The sequence below is a fragment of the Periplaneta americana genome, chromosome 9 (genome assembly GCF_040183065.1).
Source record: "Periplaneta americana isolate PAMFEO1 chromosome 9, P.americana_PAMFEO1_priV1, whole genome shotgun sequence".
Lineage (NCBI taxonomy): Eukaryota > Metazoa > Arthropoda > Insecta > Blattodea > Blattidae > Periplaneta > Periplaneta americana.
The window spans coordinates 112,292,001-112,317,089 of NC_091125.1; the positions used below are offsets into that span (position 1 = coordinate 112,292,001).

Genomic DNA, 25,089 nt, shown 5'->3' on the forward strand with positions numbered 1-25,089 from the left:
CTAGGGATGTACGAAGAATTAATTACACTTGACAAATTATACAGTAATGTGGACACCATAAGAGAGAAAGAAACATGGAATACCCCTAAGAGCAGGACGGAATAGAACGATTTACAGAAGACGGTTTTTCCGAAGATCTATGGGCACAGATAGAACAATGAAGAATGAGAATCAGTTCTCGATCGTTACAAACTTAACAATTGGAGGGATAAGAATACGGCGGTTGTATGTCCATAAAACAGAATTTGTGGGAAGTGGCAAAATAAGTTTTTGGAATTTTACCTTGTTGTCAAATTCATTTTTATGGCATTTTATTCGAGGAAGGACATTACTACATTTGTCCATAATAAAGATTACACCAAGACAAATCTATCAGTACCAATAACTATTTTTTTTTTTTGGACATACAACCTTTGTGCTCTTAGCCATCGAAATATGACGTGTAAAGGATATCATTCATTCAGTGTTCTGACCAAGGGCAGGTCTTTCACTGCAAACCCAGTTTTCTCCAATCTTTCCTATTTTCTGCCTTTCTCTTTGTCTCCTCATACGATCCGTATATCTTAATGTCGTTTATAATCTGATATCTTCTTCTGCCCCGAACTCTTCTCCCGTTCACCATTCCTTCCAGTGCATCCTTCAGTATGCAGTTTCTTCTCAGCCAGTGACCCAACCAATTCTTTTTCCTCTTTCTGATTAGTTTCAGCATCATTCTTTCTTCACCCACCTTTTCCAACACAGCTTCCTTTCTTATTCTGAATGTCCACTTCACACGTTCCATTTTTCTCCATATTCACATTTCAAATGCTTCTATTCGCTTCTCTTCATTTCAGAATCTGGTAATTGTTTAACATTAAATCCTCTTCGCCGCTGAGCAGTTCTATCATAATACTCTTGTAAAATATTCTTTTGTTTTTTCAATAACTCCAACGTAATTATTGGAATTAACTGTTTAAAAGAACAGGGAATATTTGTACGAAGATTCCTACCCATTAAGTTCGATGCAGGAGAGTGTATGCTCCTAAGAAGGGTGTTTCATCCCGTACTGCTCACAGCTGCCATTTAGCTCCAGTAGATTATCCCTTAGCATCATCTCCTATATGAACTGCCTAATTTATACATGTGGTAAGTACGATAGGTGATGAGCAAGAAAGTGCAAACAATGACGGATGAATTAGCTGGTAAATGAATTAGTGGGAGAATGTGAGCTAGTAATAATCTTATTACACATGATGAAAACGCGCTTAATTATAATTTTTATTAATAAGGGAAAGAATGGTAGATAGATGGATGGATGGATTGGATAGCTGGATGGATCGACGGGCGGGCGGTTGGACGGAAGGACGGACGGACGGACGGACGGACAGACAGACAGACAGACAGACAGACAGACAGACAGACAGACAGACAGATAGACAGATAGATAGATAGATAGATAGATAGATAGATAGATAGATAGATAGATAGATAGATAGATAGATAGATAGATAGATAGATAGATAGATAGATAGATTGCTAAATCAGCAATACTGACCTTCCTAACCTGAAAAAGAAAGATAGATCCGATTTCACAAACATAATAATTATTTGTTTACTGACAATGGAAAAAGTCCTACCCAAACACCTAAAAAGTTCACCATTAGGCCTACTTTCTCTCTTATATAGTACACTGGGCTGGAAAAGAAATGCCGATACGAAATTACTCGTATATCGTTTTCCGAGGACTTTAGCAAACATGACGAGGTGGAAAGCTATTTTCCTGAGATTAGTTTTTTTAAAAACATGTACATACGACTTTTATAACATGTCCACGTTATTATTTAATATGAATTGATTTAAAATTATTTACATACTTTTATTTTACAACATTAATAAGAACATTACACGAATATATATATATATATATATATATATATATATATATATATATTTCGTTGTTGGTAACTCTATAGCATCTATTAGATGCTAACGAAAATATTGAAATTGTAGTTTATATGGTAGGTATTTCACAGCCTTCCTTATTATTCATGGATGCTAATCATTGTTACAATCGATATATACGGCCAGTTACCACTTACCCGTCAAAAATCTAAACCGAAACTGTTTTAAAATCAGTTATTTAACGACGTCATATCAACTACAATGGTATCTAGTGGTTGATGGAATTGATGATAGAGAGATGGTATTTAGTGAGATGAGTCCATGATTCTCTTTGGAATTACCTGGCATTCATCTTACAGTTGGGGCAAAACTCAAAAGAGTCAAAGCAGGTAATCAGCCTCAGCGGGATTCGGACCACGTGCAAGCGCAGAGTCGGAACACGATTCCAAATTTATGCCGCCTGAGCTATGCCAGTGCCCCGAAACTTGAATCTGCAATTCAAGGCACTGTCACTTCTATCATAGCGGACTTAATGGTGTTTTCCTCACCCCTCACTTATTGTTATTGGTCCCGACTCTACGAGTAGGCTCATGGATGTCGTTAATGCCGAGAAACGTAGAAAAACACACACACACGCACGCACACACTGATAGCAAGATAACATTAGACCTACTGAGTAACAAATCCAAAAGGAGCAGAATAATAATGAGAGAATAAAAAAACAAAAATTATAGAATTAACCCAATCCAAGTGAATAATACACTTTGGTTGGGTTAAAGGACATTCCGGTATATAAAGTTCAACGAACTAGCAGACAGATTGGCGAAAACAGCGGCGTTAGAGGATAGTGAAGTCGTCTACAACAAAACACCAAGAGAAGTTATTCTGACACCAGAGAAGGAGAAGGGGCTCGACATGTGGCAGCAACAATGATCCAATTCGACGAAATGAAGGGCAAAGCCTTTTTCCCTCAGTGAAGAGGAGATTGAACCGAAAGGTACCCATATCCCCGGAATTCACAGCAATGACAACAGGACACGGGAAACTGATGGCATATCGCCACAGATTTAGAATAATAGAGTCTCCCATATGCCCATGCGGACAGAAGGAACAGTCAATCACGTAATATTTGATTGTAGCATAGTGACCAGACAAAGGAACGACATGGTAAGAAAAATCCAAGAAACAGGAGGCAAACGGCCAACAACGTGCGAAGTACTGGCCTCCAACTACCTCCAAATATTTTCGACCTTCGTCCGCGGTATAGACTTCACAATTCTGTGAAACATCAAGCTTAAAGTGACAGTGAAAGTGATAGTGAAATTGCAAAACTTGTAAATAGGTTAAACTTCGACATGTTACAAATTACAAATTAGATCAAGCTCAAAGTGACAGTGAAAGTACCAAATTCTATATTACAAGCTATAAACAACCAAAGTGACACCAAACAAGACTGATCTAGGGAAGAAAACTTAAAACACTTTGTCAATTTGGAAATAGGCTTCATACATGTAGTATTACATTCGTAATGGAGCATGCCGTTATACATCAGTTAAAAAAAAGAAACACACACACACGCACAAATGCACAAAATACACATAGTTTACATTCATACAATATATGCACATTACATTACATTATGAATTGTCATCTCAGAGTACTTGTTTTCTTTTTTACCAAGATATGGTTTTCATATCTGCAAAATCTAAATTGAGACGCTCTTTTTACTCTCGCATTTTAATAACTGATGATAATTATCATTACCATCAGTTGAAATAATAACAGCCTGTATAAGCACATACAGTACTTATATTTTTCCTACTCTCACAAATATCCACATGAAATACGACTTTCTGTATAAACCGTTAAATCATTAAGTCATCTATAAAGACACGTTTAATTCAAAGCCTGTAAAATGTTGAATTCCATATAGCCTCAATTAATCACAGTGGGGCAGTAGCATGGTAAATTGTAACTCAAACAAAGGCGGAAAGTTCGCGTATGACGTCACAAGTGCTCGTCCAGGAACATGGGAAAGCCATTTAAATGGAAGCCTACTGCCTCACTCTCTGTAGCGAAAAGGTCTCTAGATTCCATGAAATATTCATGTGGAATGTGAAGGAGAGGAGTTGATTTCCTTTACGAGTAAGTGCTGAAAGGGAAGGGGTTAACTTATAAAACCCTATATATTTGCTCCTGGCTCTACATTTTTATATTATTTATGATGCTATATTTTACTGTATTACTGCTGTAATTTTCAACAGAATAACATTTTATTTACATAAATATTTTCTCCATTTGTCCGAAGGGTTGTGGGCTCGAGTCCCACCACTGGAATGAAAGTTATGTTTGTATTAGCTTAAGAAAAAGAAACATAAGAAAAGGGAGACTGTAAAGATAAATAAAAGTTCAGAAAAATTACCTCTGGCAAGTAAAATTACATTAAAAAAATAATTGTCTTATATGCGAATTCAATATTCAAGACAGAGTAATACATGGTAGCCCACAGCTCAGCACTGCCAGTCTCCACCAGAGACAGGCAAAACCTCAATCAGGCCTGCCCATAACTGTTTAACTTGTGAGTGAGCATACGCGCGGTATCGCTCGCCTGCCGCCAACCTTCCCTAACAAGCAAGCAGGCAGCGTGGTTGCACGTGACTCCAAACAGTCCTAATAGTAACCCGAAAGGACTGTTGTGTTCCACCGACCTGCGCCACACTGTGCTGCTTTCAGATGCATGATAAATATCAACCAAATCTCATCCAAACCCGACAGGAAGCATACAGATATTGACAAACTACTGAACACTTAATTTATCGTTTTCTGAAACGTATTAAATATAAAGAAAATTACTTCTAGTCAGCATAATATCCATTAAATGTTAACAGTTATTATAAATTACTTACACTTTCATCATAGTAATATAAATATAATGCAAACTCTTCAAACTTTAAGCTTTTTAAATAAAAAGAAATCTATCCCTCAGAAGTTAAACAGCAAATCAATATCTTGAAGAAAGAAAAACTTTTTTATATTTTACAGATCTTCATGAGAGTTTTAATTGTTGATAAGGAAAAAAATTATAATAGATTTTTTCCTATAATAGTTGATATTCATAATAATTGTTAACAATGTATTTTCAACATTTTTCCTTTTCTTTTCTTTCCTCTCCTCTCCTCTCCCCTTCCCTTTCCTTTCCCCTCCCCTTTCCTTTCCCCTCCCTTCCCCTTTCTCCTCCCCTTTCCTTTCCTCTCCCCTTTCCTTTCCTTTTCTCTCCCTTTCCTTTCCCATTTTCTTCCCTTTTCCCTTTCGCTTCCTTTCCCCTTTCCCTTCCCTTCCAGTCCCTTCTCTTTCCCTCCTGTCGTCTTCTTTCCTTTTCTTTTTTTTTTTTAACAAGTCACAAGTTAAAAAATGTTACTATTTTGTTGAGTCAGATACACTTTGCAGAAAAATGAAATGTATAATATTTATCTTATTACTTTATGAAATTCTGTAGTGCAATAAATTGTAAAACTATGTTGCTTTAATCAAGAATTTTCTGCCGTATTTTACCAGAAAATACAGATTTTTTTTTTAATTGAACGAACTTAGATTTCAAACTAGTACTGTTTCATGATAACCAGTATAGACTGGCTTCCCTGAATGCAAATCACTCTACAAAACGAGCACACAGGCAGGCTTTCTAGGATTCCGCCTGGACTGGACTTATAAAACCTGGGATGAATGGGCCAGTCCTAAATTTTAACCTGCTCTGCAGCTGCGCGGAATCCAAGCCTGATAGCAGGCAGTTACGGGCGTGAGTATTGTCTGCTTTGCTGGTGTCTGATCCCCACGCATCAGCAGCCCAGACCACCCAATACCAACACTGCCTGACGCGGCCACTTCCTAGCCCGTCGCACTGGGCTTTGAAGCCCACCGTAGCCCTCAGCACTGCACTGACATCAACCCATCAGTTGGTTGCCTTCTACTGCTTTTCCGCTTGCGCGCATTGGTTGTGCTTTCGCTTCACGTGTGGCATGAGCATACAGTTCCCAGCATACCGGACAACATGCAAAATTAAATTATTTTCCACTGCTGTCGAACTAGATTTAAAAACTGTCCCAATGGTATTTTTTAAATTTCCATTCGACTCTGTTGTTATAAACTCTTTTGAAACGGTAGCTGATCGTTGATCGAACTGCACACACAGCACAAGCCCGCGCGAAGTCAATTAATGAGTAACTGATAGAAGAGGAGACTTGGGCTCGATGCCTTGATACCAGCCCACCACACAAATCCGCTACGCAAGCAGCCCAGCCCTGCCAGTGCGATGACGTCACGAGCTTGTTCCGTGCGAGACTGTGAAGCCCAGAGCGGTGCAGTGCGGAAGCAGCCCATGGGCTGGGCCGTTGTGCAGGTCTCTGCGTACAGGAATTTACGAAAGACAAGTTTATTTATTTATTACAAACTGCTTCCCTACGTAGGTAGTCACTTAAGCCTCAGTATACTGACATAATTTACAAATATAAATACAAAGAAGAAGAAGAAGAAGAAGAAGAAGAAGAAGAAGGAGAAGGAGAAGAAGAAGAAGAAGAAGAAGAAGAAGAAGAAGAAATTGATATGTATACTAAAATCTAATTAAAATATATCTTAATGATTATTTAAACTTTGACATGATTTTGTTTTTCAAAACTATTGTGACATTGTCATCTATTAAAGATTTAGGTAAACCAAACATGGCAGCGGAAGAAGCTGAATTATCTCATACGATTAGTCAAGACAAATCTTGAACAACATCGTCTGCAATCGTATCAGTCTTACTTATCATCATTTCTATCTGAAGCTGATAATACTCTTTGGTATGCCTAAGCTGTTCATAAAGCGTCGTAAAATAACCTCCAAAAAAAAAAAACTCTTTGGTATGCCACAAATCGTATTCTGCGCGAACCAACAGCCATCCCGACACATCATGTAGACTCTCAAATAGCCACAGACACAGAGTCAAAATATAATTTGCTTGCATCTCATTATCAACATGTATTCACCCCAAACGGGAATAAAAATGAACAGACTACCTCTGAATTTGAAAAAGAACTTATACAAAATATTAATAAACCGAATGTGCCAGAGAAAATTTCCTATACTACTCCACAAAAACTGTCTCACTTCATTCAAAGGCTTTCAAATAAACAAATCTCCAGGTCATGATCTTATACCCAACATTGTACTAAAGAAGCTTACCAACAAAGCTCTTGCATATTTGACGATGATTTTAAATATTGCCCTTTTAATTGGGCACTTTTCTAGAACCTGGAAGCTTGCTGAAATCATTGTTTTCCATAAGCCGAACAAACCTAAGCACTTGCCATCTAGTTATCGACCCATTAGCTTACTGCCTACGCTATCGAAATTGTTTGAGAAGGTTATTCATCATCGCATTTGTAAATTTACGTTCCAAAACAAGATTATACAAGATTTTCAGTTTAGCTTTCGTTCGAAACATTCTACAACACATCAATTGCAAAGAGTCACTGAATCCATTATAAAAGGCTTTGAAGAAAGACAGTATACTGCCGCTGTGTTTCTGGATATTGCCCAAGCATTTGATACTGTTTGGCATGATGGTTTAATGCTAAAATTATATAGAATTGGCTTTCCTGACTGTCTCACACGCATCGTGAAAAGTTTTTTTTATATGAGAGTCAGTTCTCAGTAGGTATAGATGGCATTAAATCAACGCTTCGTCCAGTTTTAGCCTGAGTACCACAAGGATCTATACTGTCACCACTTCTCTTCAATCTCTTCACATATGATATTCCATGTTTACGACCGTCACACATAGCTATGTATGCTGATATAGTTCTCTTTTATTCTCACTGTATCCTAAATACTGCAATCAGTACTCTTCAGACATCCTTACAGGAGCTGTCTAAATGGTTCTCTGACTGGAGATTACTGCTCAATATTACCAAGACAGAAGCTAAAATCTTCTCTTTAAGGCCTATTCATAATGCACCTCCTTTGGTTCTTCTAAATGAACAAGTTACATGGCTCTCTAGTCAAGAAGCTGTAAAATATTTGGGAATATTATTAGATACAAAACTTAAATGGAATGCCCATATAACTCGCATTGTTACACTAGCCTCTTCCAGAATTCGAAAATTATACCCTTTGGTTAATAGACGTTCAAAAATTAGATTGGATTATTCAATGCTACCACAGTCTAGTATACACAGTCGCGAAGCTTGGGGTGATTTTTTGCATTTCTCGTGATAGTTGCTAGCCGCTTGGAGCGCTGTGTGTACTAGGAACAATAGACTGTGTCACTGCCATCGTGATCTAATACAGGCCGTAAGGCAGACCATGTGACTCGCTTAACCCGATCACGAAGGGCGGCGTTTCAACCATATAAATTAATTGGAATGCATAAAAAGTAACATATATTTCTCTAAAATGTAGTGTAATTGCATTAATAAAATTTAAAACAATGATTAAGAGACACTTCAGACATAATTCCTTGCGAGTTAAGGTGTAATATTATTTTTGGTATATACTAAACTGTGATGCTACTCTACACCTCGCTTGTACGACCTCTTTTAACTTATGCAGGGCCAGTGTGGGGGACAGCAAATAAGACTCAAATGCATCGCCTACAAGTTATTCAGAACAAGTTCCTGCGAACAGCAACAAATGCCCCATGGTTTTTAAGAACTCAGCAACTGCATCAAGAATTGGGAATTATTCCACTAGAACAGTACATCCATTCAATGTCAAAATCTTTCTTCAACAAACTTCCTGGCGTTCCTGAAGCTGTGACATATAACATTGGAGCAAGATCTTGTCAGCCATCTACAGTGACGTCCCCAGGATCAGAGCAAGGGGGTGCGGATGGGGTGCGAGATTTAAAAATGGGATGCGAGCTGTAAAAATGTGGTACATAATAAATCCAAAATGTTCTTTCATGCACTTGCGCGCATATTATACTTCTGTTTATTATTATTATTATTATTATTATTATTATTATTATTATTATTATTATTATTATTATTGCTCATCACATCCATTACGATACACTATGGGACGTAGTTGTTTTTTCACATCCAAGAAATTGTTTGTTTTTGTTCTTCAAAATAATTTATGCCTAGTATTTTGTTAATAAATTGCCCTTTGGGGTGCGGAAAGGGGTGCTCCGATTTTTTATGGGGTGCTTGCGCATCCTTTCGCACCCCCGTAGCGACGTCCCTGGCCATCTAGACTTAAAAGGAAACTACCTCAGGACATCTTTCTTAGCGATACTGACGACTATTCATAAATTTAACACAGAAAATCATCATATTTTTATTCTCATAGTTCACAAAATGATTAATTAATTAATTAATTAATTAATTAATTTAAAAATAAATTCAATTAGAGGAGCCTTTACATCCAACCTCATCATGATATTCTGTATGGGATATTACATAATTTAACAGTGGTCTGTATAGCAAGTTTGCTGGTCGACCAATAAATAAATTTAAAAAAAAGGTAAACCAAACTGTTTTCTAAACGTATTAAACAATTTTGGAATAACACCACGATTACCTGAATAAAGAGAATTTTAGTTGAAAGGCTTGACAACTCTGATTTATAGGCAATAAAACAAATGAATAATGATATATAATGATTGGTAAGCTAAAGAACAAATGAATAACTTCAATTCGTTGCGGTGCGACGATGAAAATATATCAATAAAGTTCAGGAGTAGCTAGCTACATAGCAAGATTCCTTATAAAATTGTGACAATTATGTAATATCAGCTTGGCTTACATAAGTTATGCTCCCTAAAACAAAGCTTGATTCCATTCATTGGCTAGTCATTGTATCTGCCGGATTATGGACCCATATTTGCAGCATATGTATTTTAGGTTTCTGCAGTGACAATTTTAATAATGCCAAATGCGATGTAAATTGGGGATCTATAATATTTACTTTTTCTGTATGTCTTGTCACAGCTGAATATCAGTTATGGCCATCGACACTCAAACGACCATTTATACCTCTGCTTTTACTTTTTGAGGTAAGCAAGACAGATTTTATTTTAAATTAGCTATTATGACAACCATTCGTCTAAGCTGCAATTGTGTATAATCTTTAATATTTATATGTTAATGCGGGACACTTTATTATTGTTGTTAGAACATACCGAGAATGCGATATCAATTACCAAATAATAAGTTTATTCCGAAAATTAGATTATCACCTGAACATCATCCAAAAACAGAATAGGATCGAGCCAAAAAATACTGATAATAATTCACTTCAATCAAAATTTTAGGATAATTATTATGTAAATTATTATACAAACAACTTCATGCCCTCAAAACTTCTGTTGAAGAAATGTCTATAATATCTTAGAAGCATTATAAAACAGTTACCGGTATTTATTATATAAATAAAACATGTTAATTTAAAAAATAGAGTACACTATTGTTAAGGCAAAACTTTAACGCAGTGGTACAGCCACGGGAGGGCTAACAGGGCAAACCTCCAGATTCAAGTGTTGTTATTTTTTCAATGGCTAATATTCACTTTAGTACAACCAGTGATGACGAATGCAATATAGTTTAAAGCACTGGTAAATGTTAGCATATCATCGCAACTTCGTAGTAACGCTATATTGTATTTGTATTCCAGGAAAAATACTTCTCTTTTGAGAAAACACTCACGCTTATCATTTCGAGCAACGCCGTATTGTATTTTTGATCCAGGGAAAATACTCGTATTTTACGGAAACACTCGTAGGCCTATTTCTACGAGTATTTTTGTGAAATAATATTTTCCCTGGACCAAAATTACAATAGTTATGGCATTTCTAGGAAGTGGTAGTGATCTTCTGAACATTTAATAAAGCTTTTTACATAAAATTTTCGAAAATAATTATTGAAGAGCTCATTTTTGTTTTTATTAATAATATAACTTTTGGTCGTAATGGAAACCCAGTGAAGACTTCAAAGTGGCACAACTTACGAAATGTAAACTCTCCATTCGAAGAAAATAATGTATCTCCTCGAAATTCCTCCACGAAATTCTGTACCTAAAATTTAAAAAATGTATTTTCAAACTTCTATAATAGCCATTCGAATAACACGTAATTTCTAATTTCTCAAATAGACCGTTTACCTGTAATTCTGTGAATGCCATTGGCTTCGACATGACACAGTTTCGTCGTTCCTCTTTCTATCACTCGATGTGACCACTTTCTTAGTACATACGACTGTCCCTGAGCATTTGCATCGTGAGCTTTGTGTACGTTTTACCTATAACCTTACTCATGCGCACGACACGTAAGTCTCAAAGTTCCGAGCTTTGGTTATCATTCACTGTTAGATCGAGAAAAAATACGAATATTTTATTAACCGAAAGCCAATTAACATATACAGGGTGAGCCGTAAGTAATGTCATTAATTTGAGGGCGTTATTGTTTGAGATATTTCAAACAAAAAAGTTTAATACAATTTTTCTCGTTTTTGCTTCCTTTTCGAGATAACAACTGTTTACGGTAGATGAAATATTTCATAGCACGCTTTGGGAAAGCCATTGATTGAATTCCCAATATGCTCAGTCAATTTAAGAGAAAGTGTATTATGATGATAAATGAGTGATAGAAGTTCAGTTTTGTCCTTTAAATGTACAGAAATTTGATCCGAACAAATGTAACTTTTCGTTCTGCAAATGAATTTTTCAATGTTACATTTCTTCGGTTCAAATTTCTCCGTCCCGATAAGAAAGAAAAAATTGCTATCTCCTAGAGAACACATAACGTGTTTCGCAGTAGCCTAATCGAGTCATTTTATCATTTTACAAATGATATTCTCATTTCTACTTGACTTTCTTGAACTACAATTTAAAACATATTATTATATTAGAGTGGTCTTTATAACGGGCGGAAAAGCAAAAGTTTTATTTTGAGTAGGGGTACCAGCCAATGTTGTTCTAGTATTTAAGAAAATAATGTTTCCTAAATTTGGTAAAAATGCCAGATGAAATTTAGAGATTGGGTAAATGATAAACGCAGGAACTCTATTTCGTAGCGCTTTGACCTCCAGGGTAAATAAATTTTACTCCATTTGTATTGTATTGTTCCCGTGCTTAATTGCCATCAATAGAAGAACTCAGAAAGCGATGGTCTTAGACCCTACAGTTTGCTTTGAGCGAGACACAAATCAGGCACTGCAGATAAATGATGACAAGCGAGCTAAACATGTACCTTGTCAGTGAAAAATTGGCATTTCGCTTTACAACTGGGATGTTACAGGCTTACTATTTAGAGCGAAGGGTTGTTTACCAAAATTTACATGTAATATCTTTAAATCTTTTAAAATTCCCTTTTATGGGGTTCAGAAGATTGTGATGGAAATTCTGAAGGCCTCTCTTCAAATTCTACACTATCATTTATGTGTTAACACATAAATCTTTGTGCAACTCGAATAATTATTTTACTCGTTTCATTTCTCTTTATGTTTGTTAATTCCGGATCCCAGTGGTCAACCTCATTTGAGGACGGATGATTTTAAATAAATCTTAGTAGTTTAATCCTTTTAAACCAGCGGTGACCAAAGCGGGTGTCGTGATTACTTCGTGTAATCACAGACATTTAAACGGGTACGAGGAGTTTCCTGTATATTGCTGTGTGTTTCATTCACGTATTGAAGACAAGCAGTGGCAATCATGTCGCTCTACAAACTCTGTCTCTACAAGCAGTAAGAGGTGGTTTCGTAAAGAATGAGGAGAACTTTTTGGTTTTTCTGTCGCACAAAATGTAATATGTTTACTTTGCTCAACGGTTCAGTTACGAGTATATAGAAACATTAATTGCCACGCTGAATAATTTATTATTATTATTATTATTATTATTATTATTATTATTATTATTATTATTATTATTATTATTATTATTATTACTGACCACGAAGTATGTGTTTCTATAATTCTTCTGTATGTGCATGATAATTGATATTTTTAGATCTTCTTCCTAGAAGGATAAAATTATTAGGTTTCATCTCAATTGTAATCTTCTTAATCTTTAGATGAGGGTAATTATTTATTAGTTACTCATTTAATAATAATATGTGCCAACGAACTGTTAAACGCCAGGAATTGACATGTCTTAAATCATAGCCAGGAAGAGAAAGATGAGATAAATAAATGTAAGAGAGTCAGCTACCTAATGGGGTTTGAAATATCTCGTGCTCTAAAGCCTTTTAATAGAACAGAATTTCTCAAAAGAGTAATGATTAAAATAGCTTAAATAACTTGTCCATAAGAAGTTTTTGATTTAAAAAAAACTACGAATTTCTCGACCAAGTATCGAGAGAAGAATTTAGAAAATTCCTGATTATATTCCAGAGGAAGGTTAAAAAAAGAAGCAAGAAAAATCTTATATTATTCACTGGCTCTTGATGACAGCAGTGACATTACTGATACTGCAAAGCTTGAGATTTTTATCCGAGGAATTGATCAAGATGTTAGTACAGGAACCACCACTGGTTGTAGTTTTCATGCCAAGTACAGTACGATTATTCAGTCCTGACAGTCGCCGGTGATGTGCGCGTGAGACAGGCGAGTCCATTTAGTTACGGCAAGGGGTGTTTGGGTTATTCGCTCGCTTGCCTTTACCGCCCGCTCGCCTTTATCTCTACTCCGGAACTCTTCCCACTCCTCCTATTACTTCCCCTCTTTCGCGTCGCTGAGCTGTCAGGACTAAATAATCGGTCTGTACCTTTCCTCCTTCTCCTTACTTCATAGGCTGTCTGTCGCATGTAATCACTGCAGCTCGAGTTTTGGTCACCGCTGTTTTAAACGAAATGCAATACAGTACAAAGCATATTAAATTTAGAGTTGATTTCCACGCCACATTGACACATTATGAACATATCAATTTTGACACTGTGTTATATTAACTGTTTGTGACAAGTGTTCGCTTCGCAAAGTCTGGCTATCTCCTGCTTTTCATTATGGGTGTGCACTCGATTGTATTCCTCTATCAGGTCAGCTTCGCATTCTGCCGTATGGTTACTGTAATTATTGTCCACACCTGTGGAGTAACGGTTAGCGCGTCTGACCGCGAAACCAGGTTCGAATCCCGGTCGGGGCAAGTTACCTGGTTGAGGCTTTTTCCGGGATTTTCCCTCAACCCAATATGAACAAATGCCGGGTAACTTTCGGTGCTGCATGCCGGACTCATTTTACCGGCATTATCACCTTTATCTCATTCAGACGCTAAATGACCCGAGATGTTGATACAGAGTCGTAGAATAACCCAATAAACAACAAACAATGTAATTATTGATGGACGTGATGCATTTTTCCGTGGCAATGTAGTTCCCATCAGGAGACGTAAACATTGCACAATGAGTGCTGTATCAGAATTTTCAATACAAAGTATCTATAATTCTTCGTGTAATAAAATTAAAATAAAGAAATATAAATCCGTATCTCACAAGAGCTTATTTTGAAATCACACAATTGCGAGATATGTACTCTGGGAGTTGCTCCTTATGAAAGTACAGTAAACGTAAACATAATTATGATAGATTTTATTCGTAGTTACTTCATCTCTGTGTAACCTTCCCATATAAGAGTGTAACTTACTTATAATTTATTTTCAGGCTCTTACAAGTATTTTGATAGTAAACCTTACCTTTTGGCTCTTATGGATTCCGTTGGTGAATACAATCGCATATGCATGCCTGAAATCAAGTCTGCTGGTAAGTAAATAAATCCTTATTCAATTGACATAGCCTATTTCAATAATACATTAATTTATCCCAACTCTCTCAATATTTATTTGAAGAGAGTGATTGTTATTTAAATAAATTTCTAAATTATAGACATCAGCTCAAAGAATTTTGAGTGACCACAAGGGTCCTGAATACAATAAACATGTACAATAATGTGATGTGATACATTAAAGAAAAAAGAAAGTTAATTGTTGAAGGCAAATATAAGTTGATTAATTGAAATAGAGATGATGATGTAATACTTGAAGAGAATCCTTGATAATATTTATAAGAATAGACATTACATAATCAAAAGGAATGTGAAGTTCCTTAAGATAATTCCACGTGAATTTTGTGATTGAACCTCTACTGCCAAACAGCAAACCAATGACGGACCATTGTTTAAGAGGGACGTTGTACTTTTGAGAAAGATACAGCAGACAAGGTTCATATATGGACTTCTTCTCAATATCAACCTCGGTGGCCTGATTTAGGTTTCTTTCGAAACGGATAGTAGGGTCAAGAACAAGAGCCCGTTTTAAGCGTCCGTTGATAGCAATAATGTCTGCCCGTCTAAAAGAACCATCTGATGATACACAATGTACTTCCTCATGAATCTCCCAATGTAAAGTTTTTAACGATATCGCCAAAGCATGTCGTACACGATGATGTCTAGCATTGATCAGCAGCTCGCTTTCAGTTGACATCACTTGCAAGGCATTGTTACTATAGATCTCATGTTTAAATTCACTTTTATAAGTCAAAATACGAGTACAAGTTATCTTAACATTTTATGATACAAATGGTGGTAAACTGTTCATTCGCGTTTAGGCCTACAATACATTATGTCCGACCTATACTATAGTATATTGTAAAACCCCTCGGTATATATATATATATATATATATATATATATATATATATATATATATATATATATATTCAAACTAGACTTTGATTATGAATTAAGACTTTTTCAGTGGATTTTCATTATAACGGAGTATACATACAATAAATTTTGGTAAGGTTCAACGTAGACTATCGATTAAGAGACAGATTCCTCTAAACTGACTAAAATACCGCCAAATTCTTTAAGTTTCAAGACCTTAACTAATACGTTTCTATCTATAATTAATTTTATATCTTAGTACGAGAGGACCAGATATTTGGAATAATGTATATTAATATTTTTTTGACATATCCCATATTCTAGCTGTGAAACAATGTACCGGTACGAATACTATAGAATGTAAATAAATACAATACAATCGATGCTGCCTCACCTCCCAAATTGTATCCTGAGCTATGCTTAGGTTCGATCCCGCTTGGGTTGATTAATTGAAATTTTTCGAGGTTTTTCCCAAGTGTAAGGCAAATGTGACGTAATCCCATGGCAAATTTTCGGTTTCGCGTTAAATGCCAACTCGCTATCACCAATTCCATTGACGCTAAATAATCGGGTAGTTTTTATACCGTCGTTAAATAAACCACTAAAAATTCCATGCTTCAAGATTTTCTCACAAATTTTCTTTCATTCCTCTTGTAGCCATAGCTTTATTCACCCTTTTCTGACATTTCATGTGGATCTTCTTTGTCTTTCCTCATTTGATGTCAGCTGAAGATTATGAATGGCAGTTTCTCTTGACATAGGCTATACGTCTAAAGTAACCATATCATTTTAGATGTCGTCATCTCTCTTTCTCTCTCTAGCTCTCTCTCTCTCTCACTCACACATACATATACAACACAATTAGGGAAATCATTGCTCATATACTCAACCAGTATAAAATACATAGCAAATATAAATAACACCAATACAGAAAATAATATAATAATAATAATAATAATAGTAGTAATAATAATAATAATAATAATAATAATAATAATCGTAATAATACTAATAATTTTATTTATATACAGATTTCTAATGTTTACACATCTTTCTGTGCCTAAAGTCTTAAAGTCTTATTCTTGTTCTCCACTCTTCTCTATCCATCCAATTCATGTCGTTGAGTCTGCTGTCTCTCATCCCTGTTCTGATCTCTCGTAACCATGAATTTTGAGGTCTCCCTTTCCTTCTCCCAGGCGGACACCATTCCAGCACCAATTATCCCTTGAATATTCCATGTTCCAACTAGAATTCTGCAGTGCTTGGGAAAAGTGGCATAAGTCAGTTTTCAAAAACCTTTTTAGGTAATTTATTGACAACTTACGGAACATCTGCTCGCTTGGAAAAAAAAATACATAAGCATTTCTCCCATTACAATAATTTCATGCAGAAAAAAATCAAATCGACATAAACCAGTGTAAGTCGTCAATAAATTATCAAAAATGGTTCGTGGAAACTGACTTATGTAGCTTTTCCCAAGCACTGCAGAATTGTCCTTTTCCGTTATTTGTTTGAAAACCATTTAGGACAGTGCGACTTTTTTAACAAAGGTGACAGGGACAGAAAGAGATATAGCATTGTTTATGATTTGAGACAAGGAATTAGCGGCAATGTTTACATCAGTAGTCCGATATATGCTGTTCCAATAATAATAATAATAATAATAATAATAATAATAATAATAATAATAATAATAATAATAATAATAATAATAATAGCAAAATATAGGTGTGTTTAGTTACAGTGTAATTCTAAGAGTTAAACAATTACAATTTAGTGTTACATAAGACAATTTGGATCGAAGGAATCTAATTAACATAATGCAAGAAAAGTGATATATTAAAAATAAATATTCTACAAAAGTAATATTTGAAGAAAGATCATATTCTAGAGACGAAAAACAGTCTTCCTGACAATCGGCTTTTGAAAGTAGTCACTGTCTGACAGCTCTTTACACTATGTATAGGCCTACTAAAATACGCTATTTCCACTATTACACTATCGTAAAGAATGAAGATTTACATTGATCAAACATTATCTACACTATTACACAGTTTACAAAATAAGTAGGTATAGTATTATGAAATAAAATACCTTGCATTATTATACACAACACTATACATAAGCTTAATAGTGTAAATAATGTTTGGTCAGTATAGATCAAGTTCTTTATTATAGTGTAAATAGTAAAAATAGCGTATTCTAATGTACATAATGTAAATAATTTAAATTGTAAATATCAGTATAATTGTTAAAGTGGTCCATGTTTTGTTCTGCCCTACTTTACGAAACAAGAGTCGCGTGGGCCGTCAGTCAAGTACTTCGCTTGATAGATTCACGCGTCGTCCATTTAAAAACTCGGTAATACTTAATCTTGCAGCCTCCTGAGACGGAGTATGGTCCCTAGCTATCACCTACTTTTGTTTACCTCCACTTTTTAGTAAGAGCGGCAGGAGTATAGATATTTTGCACTTAAAGGAACTGGTCAACTACTCCATTACCCCCTGGCTTAGTTGTCTCATGAGTGATGCCTTATTGGTGTCATGAGGTTCCAACCTGTCTTCGGACAGTTGACTAAACAACAAAATAAACCCAAGGTTAAACTCATTTAGAGAAAGTGGCCCTTATTTTAAGTGGTGATGTCATGACAGTATTTTCCTGAAGAGGATGAAATCCAAAGGTTTTATGAAGATCTATTTTTCTGGCCTACTCGTAACAGAGATGGCGCGCCTGAGGAGTGTAGTGTGGGACTTCAATAAGATATCTGTATTTTTACTTTAACTTTTTAGAATTTTCCTTTTCAATTTGTAATATGGACAAACTACATTATGCCAATTAATCAAATTTTAATAATAATAATAATAATAATAATAATAATAATAATAATAATAATAATAATTCTTTATTTATACTGGCAGAGTTAAGGCATAGGGCCTTCTCTTACACTCTACCAGGTCACAAAGTATACAAGCAGTGAAAATTTTACAAAAAGTTAAAGAACAGAATATTAGCATATTACAAAAAAATAAATATAATAATAATAATAATAATAATAATAATAATAATAATAATGTAGATGGTGCGATATCGTAGTTATAAATGCTCACGCCCCTACAGAAGAGAAAGACGATCATATAAAGGATAGTTTCTATGAGAAATTGGAACACACTTTTGATCAGTTACTTAGATATCACATGAAAGTTTTATTGGGGGATTTCAATGCTAAAGTAGGACGGAAGGATATTTTTAAACCAACAATTGACGCAGAGCTGCACGCATTGTATACTTCACCTGACATAATTAGGAACATAAAATCCAGACGTTTGAGATGGGCAGGGCATGTAGCACGTATGGGCGAATCCAGAAATGCATATAGAGTGTTAGTTGGGAGGCCGGAGGGAAAAAGACCTTTGGGGAGGCCGAGACGTAGATGAGAAGATAATATTAAAATGGATTTGAGGGAGGTGGGATATGATGGTAGAGACTGGATTAATTTTGCTCAGGAGAGGGACCAATGGCGGGCTTATGTGAAGGCGGCAATGAACCTCCGGGTTCCTTAAAAGCCAGTAAGTAAGTAAGTAAATAAGTAGGCTAAGTAAGTAATTAATGATAATAATAATAATAATAATAATAATAATAATAATAATAATAATAATAATAATAATAATAATAATAATAATAATAATAGATTTGTAATGTATAATATTTTAAATTGTGAATTTGTAAGGTACAATTTAAATTGTGGATTTGTAATACATATATATAATTTTGGATTTGTAAGGTATAATTTAAATTTGACTCTAACTATTACAATAGTGTATTGCTAGATAACTATGAACTATTCTACATATATGAAATTCGATTAATAATATAAACATAGTATGTAATATTGCAACACTTGTACAAAATTTTTCTGATAATGCATTTAGGCATAAGCTTTGTGACTGGCGAGCGGATTGATTCTATATAGTACATAGATAATTTAATTGTGGATTTGTAATGTGTATTTGTAATGTATTAATTAATTGTGGATTTGTAATGTACTTAAGGGTAAGATTTATTATTGGCTAGTTGATCATATATTGTGTAGAGTAGATAATTTTTATTTATTTTAATTTTTGGATTGTAATATCTATTTTAACCGACTCTGTATATTGCAATAATGTACTGGTATATGAATATCAACTATGAACTATAAAATATGTAACATAAACATAGCATGTAGTATTGCAAATATTGTATGCAATGGAATATGCTGTTTTAGCACAATAAAGGGAAAAAAATAAAATAATAATAATAATAATAATAATAATAATAATAATAATAATAATAATAATAATAATAATACCATTATTCTGACCAATAAGAAGAATTGTAATCCTATTAACATGAATTGGTGCACTACTAAATTTGTACCTAAATAGCTTTTGTTTTCATTAATTTATACCCAAAATAAATACAAACTATTACAATTTTTACTAAAAACATTTCGTGTATTTGAGAAACAACACATGTCCACGAACTTTAGGGTATTCTGGCCCTATAAAATACAATTAAACGTTTCTTTAATATTGACATTCATATGAAAAGTTCAGTCTAAAAAGATAAGAACGTATAAATCCAATATTTATAAGGTGCAGACAATTTTTGCAGTTTTCTCAAAACTTATAGCTAAGGACATATGTGGTTTCTCAAATAATCGATTCAATTATAGGATTCGATTAATCCTCTGTCACTTTTTTTTTTGCAAAAAAATTGAACACTGTGCTGTTAGCTATAGCAAGCCTATGTATATAGTACTACATAAATTATGAGATAAGAAATCTGTGATGAAAACTATTTTTATTATTTAAGATCAGAACCATGCTATTTTCTTCTTAAAATTAGGCATCGAAACTTATTCTATGTAATTATTCCAATAGATAATGGTAGTTACTTATTCGTTGATATTTATGATTCTTAAGGTCATTCGAGTAAACAAGTACCTCGGATTCTACAAGTACTCGTCCCTCTACTACTTATCGAGGTGGCTGGAGGCGGAATGCGCCCTCAGTGCGTTCAGAACGATAGTCGCATTGCTATGCTTCATTTGGGTGCTCGATGCAATTGAAGTCTTACCCCGTGTTAGGGAGCTGGTAAGAAAGTGAGTATTGTTAACACACGAAGGATTTCTTAGAATTAAGATGTACTTTTCATACAATTTTCACTCTAATTATTTTCGTTACTTTGCTTTCCCGTTATATTAAGTTTAAAGAGAGAGTTTTGAGATGCCGAAACTAATCAAGAAATTTCGTCTAAAAAGCTCATCTTCATAGTTTGTACAATTACTACTCAAGTTGTTATACGTATTTTAGAGTTCGCCTATTTCTTCTAAACCAGTGGTGGTTCCCAAACCGTTCGAAGGCGCGACCATTTGAAGGCTGCAGTCTATTAATCTCTCTTCTGGTATCTACCTTCCTATTAGTCCCCTTTTAGGGGAGGGCTCGGATTGGGACTATCCTCGCACGCAGGTCGCTCGGGTGGGCCCATTATATTACCTGGGATGGAATGGTGTGCATGCCCTAAGGTCCCCCGCGCTACAGATCCCGCTGCGCGTCTCCTCCCAACTCCCCTACAGCCTACATGATCCCTTTACCTTTTCACGTAGACCAAACTATGGTCCCTCAATCCCGGACCCAAGAATTAACATGAGCCCAGTGCATAGCGCAACCACTAACAACGAATGACCGCATATCCACGGGGTCCAAGTTCGGCGGCGGCTCGCAGCCGAACTTTGCATCGGAGCAAGCCCGAACCCTAGGAAAGAAACGGAAATGATGATGAAAGAGAGAAAGTGTAATTATGATAGCGAAATGAATCCGAGGTCCAACACCAGCAGTTCTGCTTTCACTGATTGAGGGAAAACTCGAAAAAATCTCAAGCAGGTAACTTGCTCCTGGGCTCGTTCTTTTCACGGTCAGACGTGCTAACCGTTACTCCACAGCGGTAGATCTCTCCTGGTATTATTAAAATGTATGCATATGTTTTCCCCCGCTTGGTTTGCGCTGTTTTTGCTAGCAAGAGCGGTTACAAATTTTAACCACACCTATTGTCACTGTACGGAGATGTGCATCAGTACAATGTACAGTCTTAGAAAAAAGTTTTGTCGCATAGATACCCCAAGTCCCAGAAAGAAGGCAGTGCGCATGATCAGAGGACGAGCGACCTGGTTCACAACAGAACGGCTAGTTGAGGTAATACAATATTGTTTTGTTTCGTTGTATGTCTGATCATGCGCACTGCCTCCTTTCTGGGACAAAAAGTATCTGTGCGACAAAACTTTTGTCTAAGACTGTAAGTATTGTACTGTAAGTCTGTACAAGTGGGAAGGAAAATTTGTGCGCCCTTTCCATATAGGTGCATGTGCGCTTTTGATGAATAGGCCCACTGCTACCTGTCAGCATCCGATAGGCTTATACCAGGTCTTTTCCGGTAGTGAAAGACGGTTGGAGCGTGGTGTCGACCACACCATCTCATTCTTATGGAAAGATCACGGAAACTCTGTTTCCATGTCCCCATGCGCCTTCACGACTTGTAAAGGGGATACTTCTACCTTGTTAGGCCTACCTGTAAATTATACTCCATAATATACCGGTACTCCAGTAGGCCTACTATAAGAGTTTGTAATAACTTCAACGCAGGGTTTAAGCTAGAAAATAAATATTTGTCGCAAAAATGCACAAATAAAAAATTATAATTATTTGTGCAAATTACGAAAAGCTTGTGCAATATTCTAAATAATTCTACAGAAATATAACACTAATAAGGTTTGCAAAAACAAAAAGTTACGTAATTTGTTTCTTGGAATTTTATTACTTTCAATTCATCTTACCACACTTAGATATATTTATGTAAAGTAAATCATTAGACGTAGGTACTGTTCTCCAACCAGGAGATTAGCCGTGAAAGGAATGTGCTTACTATTGCGTCATCTATTGGAGCGAAGTAGATGGATAATATTACCGGTATAACGTCAGTTTAAAAAACATGAGCTCTCCTGGCTATGTTATTTTCTGTATGGAGGGATTAAAAGACCAGGAAATTAACCGTGATCTAATTTTGTAACTAGGGTAATATAAACATGTGTGTATCAGTGTTATCGTTTGTGTTTTGAGAGTTAGCTAATGGAGATGCATCTACCCACATGTGTGACCTTATGACAACAACATTCATTCATAGCATCACCCCGCTGCGTCTCATTCCCCTGACACTTTCTCCTGGTTGGAGTACAGTATGTTTAGAATCGATTGCTGCCGAATTTACATACATTAAAATACGTTATTTTATGGGCACTCTAAACATTGAAATTCTTTACGAATAGACTCTTCAAGATTTATTATTAGCAGAGTGCTAACTCTTTTTACTGAAAGACGATTTATAATTACAGTTTTTACAAGATTCATGCAGTTAATCCTAGCTCACAATTTACAGTTTGCGATGGAATTGTATAAATCAATTCACTAGTGTGTGAACTTGCATGAATTGTACCAACTGTTTCAAATCCATTCCTCAACATCTATTGCTCAATACCTTATCGAACATTGCCCATTCTATTAGCATTTCATTTAAATTCAGATTATTCGGAACTGATTAGTTAATACACATCTCTGATTTAATTTTCTTCATAATTATCTTCGTTTCTGAAGTCCAATGTGGTTGTCGCATTTTTGAACATTTACATTGAAAGTTTGTCGCATTTTTAGAAGTCGATTAGCAAAACGCGACAAATGCAACTGTGGCTTAAATCCTGCTTCAACGCATACTGTATGAATTCTTATTCGAAATTTGTTTCATTTAAACCCGTCTTGTAAACTGACGAATATCGGACTAAAACTTTTGAATCACCCAGTAAGTGTTAGGAATCTACTCTGAATCTAACCCCAGTAGAAGGAAGATGATAGAAATTAATTTCACATATGAATTCCGTATAAAAGTGGAATAAATGCGAATTATATTATAAACATATAAGTATATACATACAGTATATATGTACATACCTGTTTTGGTTTGGTTTGTTCTAGGTTAATCCAGTTTGCGAAAATGAAAATAGAACAATGGAAGCGTAGACAAACCATTCCAGGCTGCCCAGCGAGATGTCAACTAAACTCGCAGAGACGATCGAATGAAAGGTACAGCGGGAATGCAGACATGTCGTTTTCTGGTGACGAAGAGGAAGACATGGGATGAGGTTTCTATATCCCACTTGCGTATTGGTCAGTCAATAATGTTGATCGGAATGCTACACCCTATGTCACTACTTCTTTGTCCTTGTGTTATGTTAAAGCTTAACATGTAGTTTGATTTACAAATAAATCTGAAGTCCAATCGTATGTTTTAATTGCTTATGCGGCACAGTACATAAAATATAAAGAACGTATTAGTACATTATGCAACGAGCCTATAATGATAGTAATTAAGAAGCGAGTATGGATGTTTATGAAACGAGCGCAAGTTCGTTTCATAATTTTCATACGAGCTTCTTAATTACCATTATAGGCGAGTTTCATACGACTTTTTATGCTCGACCATATTTCTAACTTGAAATTATTCAGATGTAACTTATACATTTTATTTGTATCTGACAAGATCGGAAGTGACCTTGTTCTAGGTCGTGAATTGTGAGATGTGCGCAGACGCGAAAGTATTGATTTTTTCCGAGGAACAATAATGTCATTGACCTTGTGTAATCCCGTTAAACTTGGTATAACCTTGATTATTGAATTCGACATTGAAAAACGAGATGACAAATAGAATTTATTTGAATATTATTTACAATTAACGCTAATTATTATAGTAACAGAACATAACCTTCTGCGACAGTATTGGATTTCCAGCCTCCGTGACTTTTCGCTAATTCTCTTTCGATTGCATATCCGAGAATAATCGATACTTGCGGTTTCATAACGGTACAAAGCTGACTTGTTATTGGCTGAACACCTGTAAGCTGAGTTGTCATTGGCTGAAAACACCTGTACTTTAATGAGTAGGTGTACTTTAATGACATGCATTAAAGGACTGCTACCAGGTGTATAATTACTACATTTCGGCATGGTCGAGCATAAAAATTTTTATAACATGACCACACTTTCACCATCTTTCTACGGAAGTAAAATTAAAGGTAAAAAAGGTATCCCCGTAACATGCCATGAAGGCACTTGGGGGGCATGGAGGTAGAGCCCCATGCTTTCCATGACCTCGGCACTAGAATGAGGTGGTGTGGTCGGCACCACGCTCTGACCGCCTTTTACCCCCGGGAAAGACCCGGTACTCAATTTTATAGGAGGCTGAGTGAACCTCGGGGCCGTTCTGAAAATTTGGCACCACCTGGGATCGAACCCCGGACCTTCCAGTCTGTAGCTAGCTGCTCTACCAACTGAGCTACCCGGCCGCCACGGAAGTAAAATTAGGGTTATAAAATGTCTCCAAAGAGCAGAAATTAGATCTTCGAGAAAAGTAGCTGGGTAAGGTCTAAAATAGATAAAACATTACGACTAGAGCCCGGACTTTATGTAAATTACTATACAGCTCGATTCAATGTTAATA

General features: G+C 35.6%; 1 long non-coding RNA gene across 2 annotated transcripts; it reads left to right on the plus strand.

The window, feature by feature from the left end:
* Positions 1-8,475: 8,475 nt before the first annotated feature.
* On the plus strand, positions 8,476-23,874 carry LOC138706399 (uncharacterized). 2 transcript variants are annotated; one of them, XR_011333983.1, is made up of 4 exons: positions 8,476-8,793; positions 14,508-14,606; positions 20,472-20,650; positions 23,568-23,874. It is a non-coding gene; the product is annotated as an uncharacterized lncRNA (long non-coding RNA). The 2 variants fall into 2 exon arrangements; XR_011333982.1 differs by lacking the exon at positions 8,476-8,793 and adding an exon at positions 9,557-9,916.
* The last annotated feature ends 1,215 nt before the right edge of the window (positions 23,875-25,089 follow it).